At 33.6% G+C, this 10,711-nt stretch overlaps 1 non-coding gene across 1 annotated transcript; it reads left to right on the top strand.

Moving 5' to 3' along the window:
* The first annotated feature begins 4,398 nt into the window (after nt 1-4,398).
* On the top strand, nt 4,399-4,577 carry LOC128923188 (5.8S ribosomal RNA). Its single transcript, XR_008472223.1, has one exon. It is a non-coding gene; the product is annotated as a 5.8S ribosomal RNA (ribosomal RNA).
* The last annotated feature ends 6,134 nt before the right edge of the window (nt 4,578-10,711 follow it).

The following is a 10,711-nucleotide window of genomic DNA, read 5'->3' as shown; positions in this document are numbered from 1 at the left end:
AGTATGGAGTAAAATTATAAATAAATGTCCATTTGTGGGTTAGATTTGGATAATCCATGTTTTTCCCATGGGCAATTATATGTTGCATGCTCACGTGTAGGAAAACCATCAAATCTATTTGTGTTAGCTCGAGACAGGTTAACCAAAAATATTGTGCACCAATTAGTGCTAAGTTAAATTAAAATGTTTTTAATTCAAAAAAATAAATACTACTATTAAAAATTAAGAATTACCTATCCTAAGATTATAAAATTAAATGTTACATGTTATCAACTAACAATTTTGTAATTAACTTATTTGTTAAAAACTTGAATATGAAATCAAAAATGAACTATTTTATGAAAATTTGTGCGTATTATCAACTCTACGAAAATTTTCATCAATAATTTTAAAAATTTTGACCTCAAGTTCAAATCTCAATCCCGTGGATTTTTATACCAGATATATACTAAGGTTTCCGTCTTTATTCATAAAGAATAATTTCACTGTAGTGAATAGTTTACTACAACACAGCAAATCTAAAAGTGAGGAAATGTTCATTCTGAGAATTCGAATGATTCAAACGATTTATCGTTTAAGTTCAAAATTTTACAGTTTCATATGTACATACATAGGTATGTATGTGTCATGTTCGCGTGTTGGAGAGCCATCTTCTTTATTTGTTTACACGCTACAAAACAAAACAAAGAACGAACTTCGCTAAAAATATTTAAATTGATCAGAGACGTTATTCCCTGAATATATTAACATTCAATACAAATAAATGGCCTTGAACAGAGTTCAAAAAGCGTTTTAACTATTTCAAATAAAAATTGGGCGGGGCGAAGTTCGCCGGGTCAGCTAGTAAATACTAATTAATTTTCATATAAATACTACATAATTTTCGTATAGATACTAAGTTTATGAATTCATACAAGTAATTAATTTTCATATAAGTACTAAGTGTATGAATTCATACAACTAAATAATTTTCATATAAGAACAAAAAATTAAAAAAAAAAATAAATGTTAAGCTATTTTTGATGTTGTAATATTTCTTATAAGCATAATGCTCGTAGAAAATGATATAAATTACTTGCGTATATATGAATTTAAAACTTTTATATGGTTAAAAAGATTTTTTCCATACGATTTGGGGTTGGTGAGGTGTACGTGGCAGAAAACATATATGTTGTATGAAACTTTGATATTAGTACTTGTATGAAATTGCATACTTAGTACTTATATGAAAATTTTTTTCATATAAATATAAAAGTATTTAAGTGTAATATATAAATGAGAGCAAAAAAATTTATTCCTGGTTTGCTACAGTTGGTTTAAATAGAAATAATTTTGTTAATAATGAAATGTTATTAATTGAGATTATTCTTCTATACCTAAGATAATGTAGTCGTTTTTTTTTTATTTAACTTTTTTTGGGGTTTGTTCTTCTATTCACATAATATATTTGTGGGTAAAGAATAAAATTCAATAAAGTTAAATATTTATATTATTACGCTCGAATACTTTCATATCATATATTAATTTCAAATCAAAAGAAAAACGTATATACTCTTAAAAAAAGATATATACACTATATGCATTGAAATAAAGTAAAATGTATAAAAAATGATATTATTTGAAAGTTTAACAAATACAAGAAGAAACATCGTCCTTACGTTAATAATTATATTATATATGTATAGAGAACGAAAATTCTTTCTCACGATAAGATACAATCTCAAAGTCCGAATAAGACCGCAATAAATAATACAATAATATGAAATTAAATGAAATGAAGTGAATTTTTTAATCAATCGTAGTAAAAGAAATTTCATAATTATTTGTTGTCGCGATTTCGTTCTTCTTTGCATTTTGTATATGTCGTGTACTTAATTTTCAAATATTGAAAATATCATTATAAAAATTTATATAGTATAAAAAATATTATTCTGGTTGATCCTGCCAGTAGTTATATGCTTGTCTCAAAGATTAAGCCATGCATGTCTAAGTACAAACAAATTAAAAGTGAAACCGCAAAAGGCTTATTATATCAGTTATGGTTCCATAGATCGTTAACAGTTACTTGGATAACTGTGGTAATTCTAGAGCTAATACATGCAAAATAAACACGGACCTTTTGGAACGTGTGCTTTTATTAGGCTAAAACCAAGCGATCGTAAGATCGTTATATTGGTTGAACTCTAGATAACTTGCAGATCGTATGGTCTCGTACCGACGACAGATCTTTCAAATGTCTGCCCTATCAACTTTTGATGGTAGTATCTAGGACTACCATGGTTGCAACGGGTAACGGGGTATCAGGGTTCGATTCCGGAAAGGGAGCCTGAGAAACGGCTACCACATCTAAGGAAGGCAGCAGGCGCGTAAATTACCCACTCCCAGTTCGGGGAGGTAGTGACGAAAAATAACAATACAGGACTCATATCCGAGGCCCTGTAATTGGAATGAGTACACTTTAAATCCTTTAACAAGGACCTATTGGAGGGCAAGTCTGGTGCCAGCAGCCGCGGTAATTCCAGCTCCAATAGCGTATATTAAAGTTGTTGCGGTTAAAACGTTCGTAGTTGAATATGTGCTTCATACGGGTAGTACAGCTATAATTGTGGTATGTACATTACCTTATGTATGCAAGCGTATTACCGGTGGAGTTCTTATATGTAATTAATACAATGTATTTTTTATATATTCCTCCTATTTAAACCTGCTTCAGTGCTCTTCATCGAGTGTTGTTGTGGGCCGGTACAATTACTTTGAACAAATTAGAGTGCTTAAAGCAGGCTCCAAATGCCTGAATATTTTGTGCATGGAATAATGAAATAAGACCTCTGTTCTACTTTCATTGGTTTTTAGATCAAGAGGTAATGATTAATAGAAGCAGTTTGGGGGCATTAGTATTACGACGCGAGAGGTGAAATTCTTGGACCGTCGTAAGACTAACTTAAGCGAAAGCATTTGCCAAAGATGTTTTCATTAATCAAGAACGAAAGTTAGAGGTTCGAAGGCGATCAGATACCGCCCTAGTTCTAACCATAAACGATGCCAGCTAGCAATTGGGTGTAGCTACTACTATGGCTCTCTCAGTCGCTTCCCGGGAAACCAAAGCTTTTGGGCTCCGGGGGAAGTATGGTTGCAAAGCTGAAACTTAAAGGAATTGACGGAAGGGCACCACCAGGAGTGGAGTGACTCAACACGGGAAAACTTACCAGGTCCGAACATAAGCGTGTAAGACAGATTGATAGCTCTTTCTCGAATCTATGGGTGGTGGTGCATGGGCGTTCTTAGTTCGTGGAGTGATTTGTCTGGTTAATTCCGATAACGAACGAAACTCAAATATATTAAATAGATGCTTTCAGGATTATGGTGTTGAAGCTTATATATCCTTCATTCATGAGTTCTTCTTGAATGTGCAAGTGTTTGAATGTGTTTATATAAGTGGAGCCGTACCTGTTGGTTTGTCCCATTATAAGGACACTAGCTTCTTAAATGGACAAATTGCGTCTAGCAGTAACGAGATTGAGCAATAACAGGTCTGTGATGCCCTTAGATGTCCTGGGCTGCACGCGGGCTACAATGAAAGTATCAACGTGTATTTCCTAGACCGAGAGGTCCGGGTAAACCGCTAAACCACTTTCATGCTTGGGATTGTGAACTGAAACTGTTCACATGAACTTGGAATTCCCAGTAAGTGTGAGTCATTAACTCGCATTGATTACGTCCCTGCCCTTTGTACACACCGCCCGTCGCTACTACCGATTGAATTATTTAGTGAGGTCTCCGGACGTGATCACTGTGACGCCTTGTGTTTCACGGTTGTTTCGCAAAAGTTGACCGAACTTGATTATTTAGAGGAAGTAAAAGTCGTAACAAGGTTTCCGTAGGTGAACCTGCGGAAGGATCATTATTGTGTTCCTATCCGTAAATATTATAAAAAAAAAAACAAACAAACAAACAAAAAAAGAATAAAAAAGAAAAATTATTTTCTTTTTTTTTCTTTTCATTCATTTATTTGAATGTTTTTCTTTTTTTTCTTTTTTTTTACTCCTTGTATTGTAGTATAATGAAAATTATATCTCATACATTGTATTTGAACGCAACAAACCTTTAAACATATATAGTTGTACTTATTATTTATAAAAATAATATAAATGATAAGTTAATTTGTTCTCATTAACGTGTAATTCCTTAAAAATTTATAGAAATTAAATAAAATGTAATAAAAAAGGAATTACTGTTTTTGTTGGACTAAGACATGCGCAACTTGTAAATGTTTGGGTTGAAAATTACAATTTATTGAAAGCTGTTTTAAAATAATTTATATAATATACGAAAACGAAATGTTATTCTTTCAATAAATTAAAAACTATTGACGTTAAATTAAAATAAACAAAAAAGTATCACTCTAAGCGGTGGATCACTCGGCTCATTGGTCGATGAAGAACGCAGCTAACTGTGCGTCATCGTGTGAACTGCAGGACACATGAACATCGACATTTTGAACGCATATTGCAGTCCATGCTGTTATGTACTTTAATTAATTTTAAAGTGCTGCTTGGGCTACATATGGTTGAGGGTTGTAAGACTATGCTAAATTAGTTGCTTATTCTTTTAGTCAATTAAAAGAATTTAAGCACATGGTATATTACTGGATTGTATTTTTCAATCCATAATATTAATAGCATAAAAAGAAATATAGAAAATATATTCTTGAACACCTCATATTTGAGCGAAATTTTATAATAAATAAGAATCTTAGTATTCCCAAAAACAATAAAATTTCAATATTATTTCAAATAATATATACATTTAGAGGAACGTCTAGCATAAAAAATTATTTTATTCTAGGATTGCCTTTAAATGTAAAAAAGCAAGAAAATAATATTGTTGTTATAATCAAAAGTAGTACGTACGGGATGAAAAGATTGAATATTTATTATTAAGAAAATTATTGGTGTTAAGAAATAATTATGTACGTTTCTTTAAAATAGCAAAAAGCTAAAATATAAAATAAATATAAATATTTTTATACAACCTCAACTCATATGGGACTACCCCCTGAAATTAAGCATATTAATGAGGGGAGGAAAAGAAACTAACAAGGATTTTCTTAGTAGCGGCGAGCGAAAAGAAAATAGTTCAGCACTAAGTCACTTTGTCTATATGGCAAATGTGAGATGCAGTGTATGGAATATCTTAATATCTAGTATGAGAAATTAACGATTTAAGTCCTTCTTAAATGAGGCCATTTACCCATAGAGGGTGCCAGGCCCGTATAACGTTAATGATTACTAGAAAGATATTTCCAAAGAGTCGTGTTGCTTGATAGTGCAGCACTAAGTGGGTGGTAAACTCCATCTAAAACTAAATATAACCATGAGACCGATAGTAAACAAGTACCGTGAGGGAAAGTTGAAAAGAACTCTGAATAGATAATTAAATAGTACGTGAAACTGCTTAGAGGTTAAGCCCGATGAACCTGAATATCCATTATGAAAAATTCATCATTATAACTGCGATATTTATAATATTACTAGCTGATCCGGCGAACTTCGCCCCGCCCAATTTTTATTTGAAATAGTTAAAACGCTTTTTGAACTCTGTTCATTGCTTATTTGTCTGACCATACATATGTACATAACTTTATTTATTTCACGGATTGTATGTGATTTTTTCGTAAATTTAGAATATTGGAAGTCATAGATTCGTATAACTTTACCACAAATAATATAAACTTCAAACAACGCATTTTCATTTAATGTTTTTAGCAAGTGGCAGCTTGCTATGACAGCCTAAATCCATGAACATTTAAAAAGAAATATAGCGCCATCTACTGTTACATAGCGTACTTAGCGCCACCAACTGGTGGATAGCTCTTTGCTAATAATAAACAAATTATTTGCAATAAATAAATAATGCGACTATAAGGAGAGTTATAAACTATCATATCTTTCAAGTTGGACCAAACTGCGCACAGTGTTAAAAATTTCATTAAAATCGGTTCAGTAGTTTAGGAGTCCATCGAAAACAAACAATGAGACACGTGATTTTTATACATTAAGATAGTAATAGTGTGCATTTTTTTCATATAAGGACATTGTAATCTATTAACATAATAAAATATTTATCAAAAGATCATTGGTGTTAAGTTTATTCAAATTAATTGCTTTTAGCTTATTAACATAGAATAAATACTGATGATTTGATAAAGTGTTGATAGATTTTACATATATAATGCTTAAATTCTTTTGAATTTTACAATAATATTATTATCATTGATTTTAATATTAATTGTATGCATTTATATGATTAACAATGCGAAAGATTCAGGATACCTTCGGGACCCGTCTTGAAACACGGACCAAGGAGTCTAACATATGTGCAAGTCATTGGGTTATATTAAATCTAATAGCGAAATTAACTTAACTTTTATATAATGGGATTAATTTTTAGTGAAATATTTTACTATTAATTCAATCCCGGGGCGTTCCATATAGTTATGTATAATGATAATTTATTATTATTTATACCTCTAACTGGAGCGTACCTTGAGCATATATGCTGTGACCCGAAAGATGGTGAACAATACTTGATCAGGTTGAAGTCAGGGGAAACCCTGATGGAAGACCGAAACAGTTCTGACGTGCAAATCGATTGTCAGAATTGAGTATAGGGGCGAAAGACCAATCGAACCATCTAGTAGCTGGTTCCCTCCGAAGTTTCCCTCAGGATAGCTGGTGCATTTAAATATTATGTAAAATAATCTTATCTGGTAAAGCGAATGATTAGAGGCCTTAGGGTCGAAACGACCTTAACCTATTCTCAAACTTTAAATGGGTAAGAACCTCACCTTTCTTGATATGAAGGTTGAGGTTATGATATAATGTGCCCAGTGGGCCACTTTTGGTAAGCAGAACTGGCGCTGTGGGATGAACCAAACGTAATGTTACGGTGCCCAAATTAACAACTCATGCAGATACCATGAAAGGCGTTGGTTGCTTAAAACAGCAGGACGGTGGACATGGAAGTCGTAATCCGCTAAGGAGTGCTTAACAACTCACCTGCCGAAGCAACTAGCCCTTAAAATGGATGGCGCTTAAGTTGTATACCTATACATTACCGCTAAAGTACATGATTTATAATACAATTTCGGTTGGATTATAAATTTTTGTGCTTAGAAGTGTTTGGCGTAAGCCTGCATGGAGCCGCCATTGGTACAGATCTTGGTGGTAGTAGCAAATAATCGAATGAGACCTTGGAGGACTGAAGTGGAGAAGGGTTTCGTGTGAACAGTGGTTGATCACGAGTTAGTCGGTCCTAAGTTCAAGGCGAAAGCCGAAAATTTTCAAGTTTTAATGAATTGTTGAGAATATATTATTATGTTTTCTTCATAGTAATTAAACACTTGAATAATTTTGAACGAAAGGGAATACGGTTCCAATTCCAATGGGCCTTGTGCTCATCCTGGCAACAGGAACGACCATAAAGAAGCCGTCGAGAGGTATCGGAAGAGTTTTCTTTTCTGTTTTATAGTCGTACTACCATGGAAGTCTTTCGAAGAGAGATATGGTAGATGGACTAGAAGAGCATGACATTTACTGTTGTGTCGATATTTTCTCCTCGGACCTTGAAAATTTATGGTGGGGTTACGCAAACTTCTCAACAGGCCGTACCAATATCCGCAGCTGGTCTCGAAGGTGAAGAGTCTCTAGTCGATAGAATAATGTAGGTAAGGGAAGTCGGCAAATTAGATCCGTAACTTTGGGATAAGGATTCGCTCTGAAGATTGAGATAGTCGGGCTTGATTGGGAAGCAATACCATGGTTTATGTACTCGTTCTGGGTAAATAGAGAATTTCGGTTCTTGTTCCCCGGATAGTAGTTACGTAGCCAATTGTGGAACTTTCATGCTAAAATTTTGTAAGTACGTACGGGATGAAAAGATTGAATATTTATTATTAAGAAAATTATTGGTGTTAAGAAATAATTATGTACGTTTCTTTAAAATAGCAAAAAGCTAAAATATAAAATAAATATAAATATTTTTATACAACCTCAACTCATATGGGACTACCCCCTGAAATTAAGCATATTAATGAGGGGAGGAAAAGAAACTAACAAGGATTTTCTTAGTAGCGGCGAGCGAAAAGAAAATAGTTCAGCACTAAGTCACTTTGTCTATATGGCAAATGTGAGATGCAGTGTATGGAATATCTTAATATCTAGTATGAGAAATTAACGATTTAAGTCCTTCTTAAATGAGGCCATTTACCCATAGAGGGTGCCAGGCCCGTATAACGTTAATGATTACTAGAAAGATATTTCCAAAGAGTCGTGTTGCTTGATAGTGCAGCACTAAGTGGGTGGTAAACTCCATCTAAAACTAAATATAACCATGAGACCGATAGTAAACAAGTACCGTGAGGGAAAGTTGAAAAGAACTCTGAATAGATAGTTAAATAGTACGTGAAACTGCTTAGAGGTTAAGCCCGATGAACCTGAATATCCATTATGAAAAATTCATCATTATAACTGCGATATTTATAATATTACTAGCTGATCCGGCGAACTTCGCCCCGCCCAATTTTTATTTGAAATAGTTAAAACGCTTTTTGAACTCTGTTCATTGCTTATTTGTCTGACCATACATATGTACATAACTTTATTTATTTCACGGATTGTATGTGATTTTTTCTTAAATTTAGAATATTGGAAGTCATAGATTCGTATAACTTTACCACAAATAATATAAACTTCAAACAACGCATTTTCATTTAATGTTTTTAGCAAGTGGCAGCTTTTGCTATGACAGCCTAAATCCATGAACATTTAAAAAGAAATATAGCGCCATCTACTGTTACATAGCGTACTTAGCGCCACCAACTGGTGGATAGCTCTTTGCTAATAATAAACAAATTATTTGCAATAAATAAATAATGCGACTATAAGGAGAGTTATAAACTATCATATCTTTCAAGTTGGACCAAACTGCACACAGTGTTAAAAATTTCATTAAAATCGGTTCAGTAGTTTAGGAATCCATCGAAAACAAACAATGTGACACGTGATTTTTATACATTAAGATAGTAATAGTGTGCATTTTTTTCATATAAGGACATTGTAATCTATTAACATAATAAAATATTTATCAAAAGATCATTGGTGTTAAGTTTATTCAAATTAATTTGCTTTTAGCTTATTAACATAGAATAAATACTGATGATTTGATAAAGTGTTGATAGATTTTACATATATAATGCTTAAATTCTTTTGAATTTTACAATAATATTATTATCATTGATTTTAATATTAATTGTATGCATTTATATGATTAACAATGCGAAAGATTCAGGATACCTTCGGGACCCGTCTTGAAACACGGACCAAGGAGTCTAACATATGTGCAAGTCATTGGGTTATATTAAATCTAATGGCGAAATTAACTTAACTTTTATATAATGGGATTAATTTTTAGTGAAATATTTTACTATTAATTCAATCCCGGGGCGTTCCATATAGTTATGTATAATGATAATTTATTATTATTTATACCTCTAACTGGAGCGTACCTTGAGCATATATGCTGTGACCCGAAAGATGGTGAACAATTCTTGATCAGGTTGAAGTCAGGGGAAACCCTGATGGAAGACCGAAACAGTTCTGACGTGCAAATCGATTGTCAGAATTGAGTATAGGGGCGAAAGACCAATCGAACCATCTAGTAGCTGGTTCCCTCCGAAGTTTCCCTCAGGATAGCTGGTGCATTTAAATATTATGTAAAATAATCTTAGTAAAGCGAATGATTAGAGGCCTTAGGGTCGAAACGACCTTAACCTATTCTCAAACTTTAAATGGGTAAGAACCTCACCTTTCTTGATATGAAGGTTGAGGTTATGATATAATGTGCCCAGTGGGCCACTTTTGGTAAGCAGAACTGGCGCTGTGGGATGAACCAAACGTAATGTTACGGTGCCCAAATTAACAACTCATGCAGATACCATGAAAGGCGTTGGTTGCTTAAAACAGCAGGACGGTGGACATGGAAGTCGTAATCCGCTAAGGAGTGTGTAACAACTCACCTGCCGAAGCAACTAGCCCTTAAAATGGATGGCGCTTAAGTTGTATACCTATACATTACCGCTAAAGTACATGATTTATAATACAATTTCGGTTGGATTATAAATTTTTGTGCTTAGAAGTGTTTGGCGTAAGCCTGCATGGAGCCGCCATTGGTACAGATCTTGGTGGTAGTAGCAAATAATCGAATGAGACCTTGGAGGACTGAAGTGGAGAAGGGTTTCGTGTGAACAGTGGTTGATCACGAGTTAGTCGGTCCTAAGTTCAAGGCGAAAGCCGAAAATTTTCAAGTTTTAATGAATTGTTGAGAATATATTATTATGCTTTCTTAATAGTAATTAAACACTTGAATAATTTTGAACGAAAGGGAATACGGTTCCAATTCCAATGGGCCTTGTGCTCATCCTGGCAACAGGAACGACCATAAAGAAGCCGTCGAGAGGTATCGGAAGAGTTTTCTTTTCTGTTTTATAGTCGTACTACCATGGAAGTCTTTCGAAGAGAGATATGGTAGATGGACTAGAAGAGCATGACATTTACTGTTGTGTCGATATTTTCTCCTCGGACCTTGAAAATTTATGGTGGGGTTACGCAAACTTCTCAACAGGCCGTACCAATATCCGCAGCTGGTCTCGAAG

This window comes from Zeugodacus cucurbitae, chromosome X (assembly GCF_028554725.1).
Source record: "Zeugodacus cucurbitae isolate PBARC_wt_2022May chromosome X, idZeuCucr1.2, whole genome shotgun sequence".
Taxonomy (NCBI): Eukaryota; Metazoa; Arthropoda; class Insecta; order Diptera; family Tephritidae; genus Zeugodacus; species Zeugodacus cucurbitae.
The sequence above is the reverse complement of the archived record's forward strand: the minus strand, read 5'-3'. Positions and strand labels throughout refer to the sequence as shown.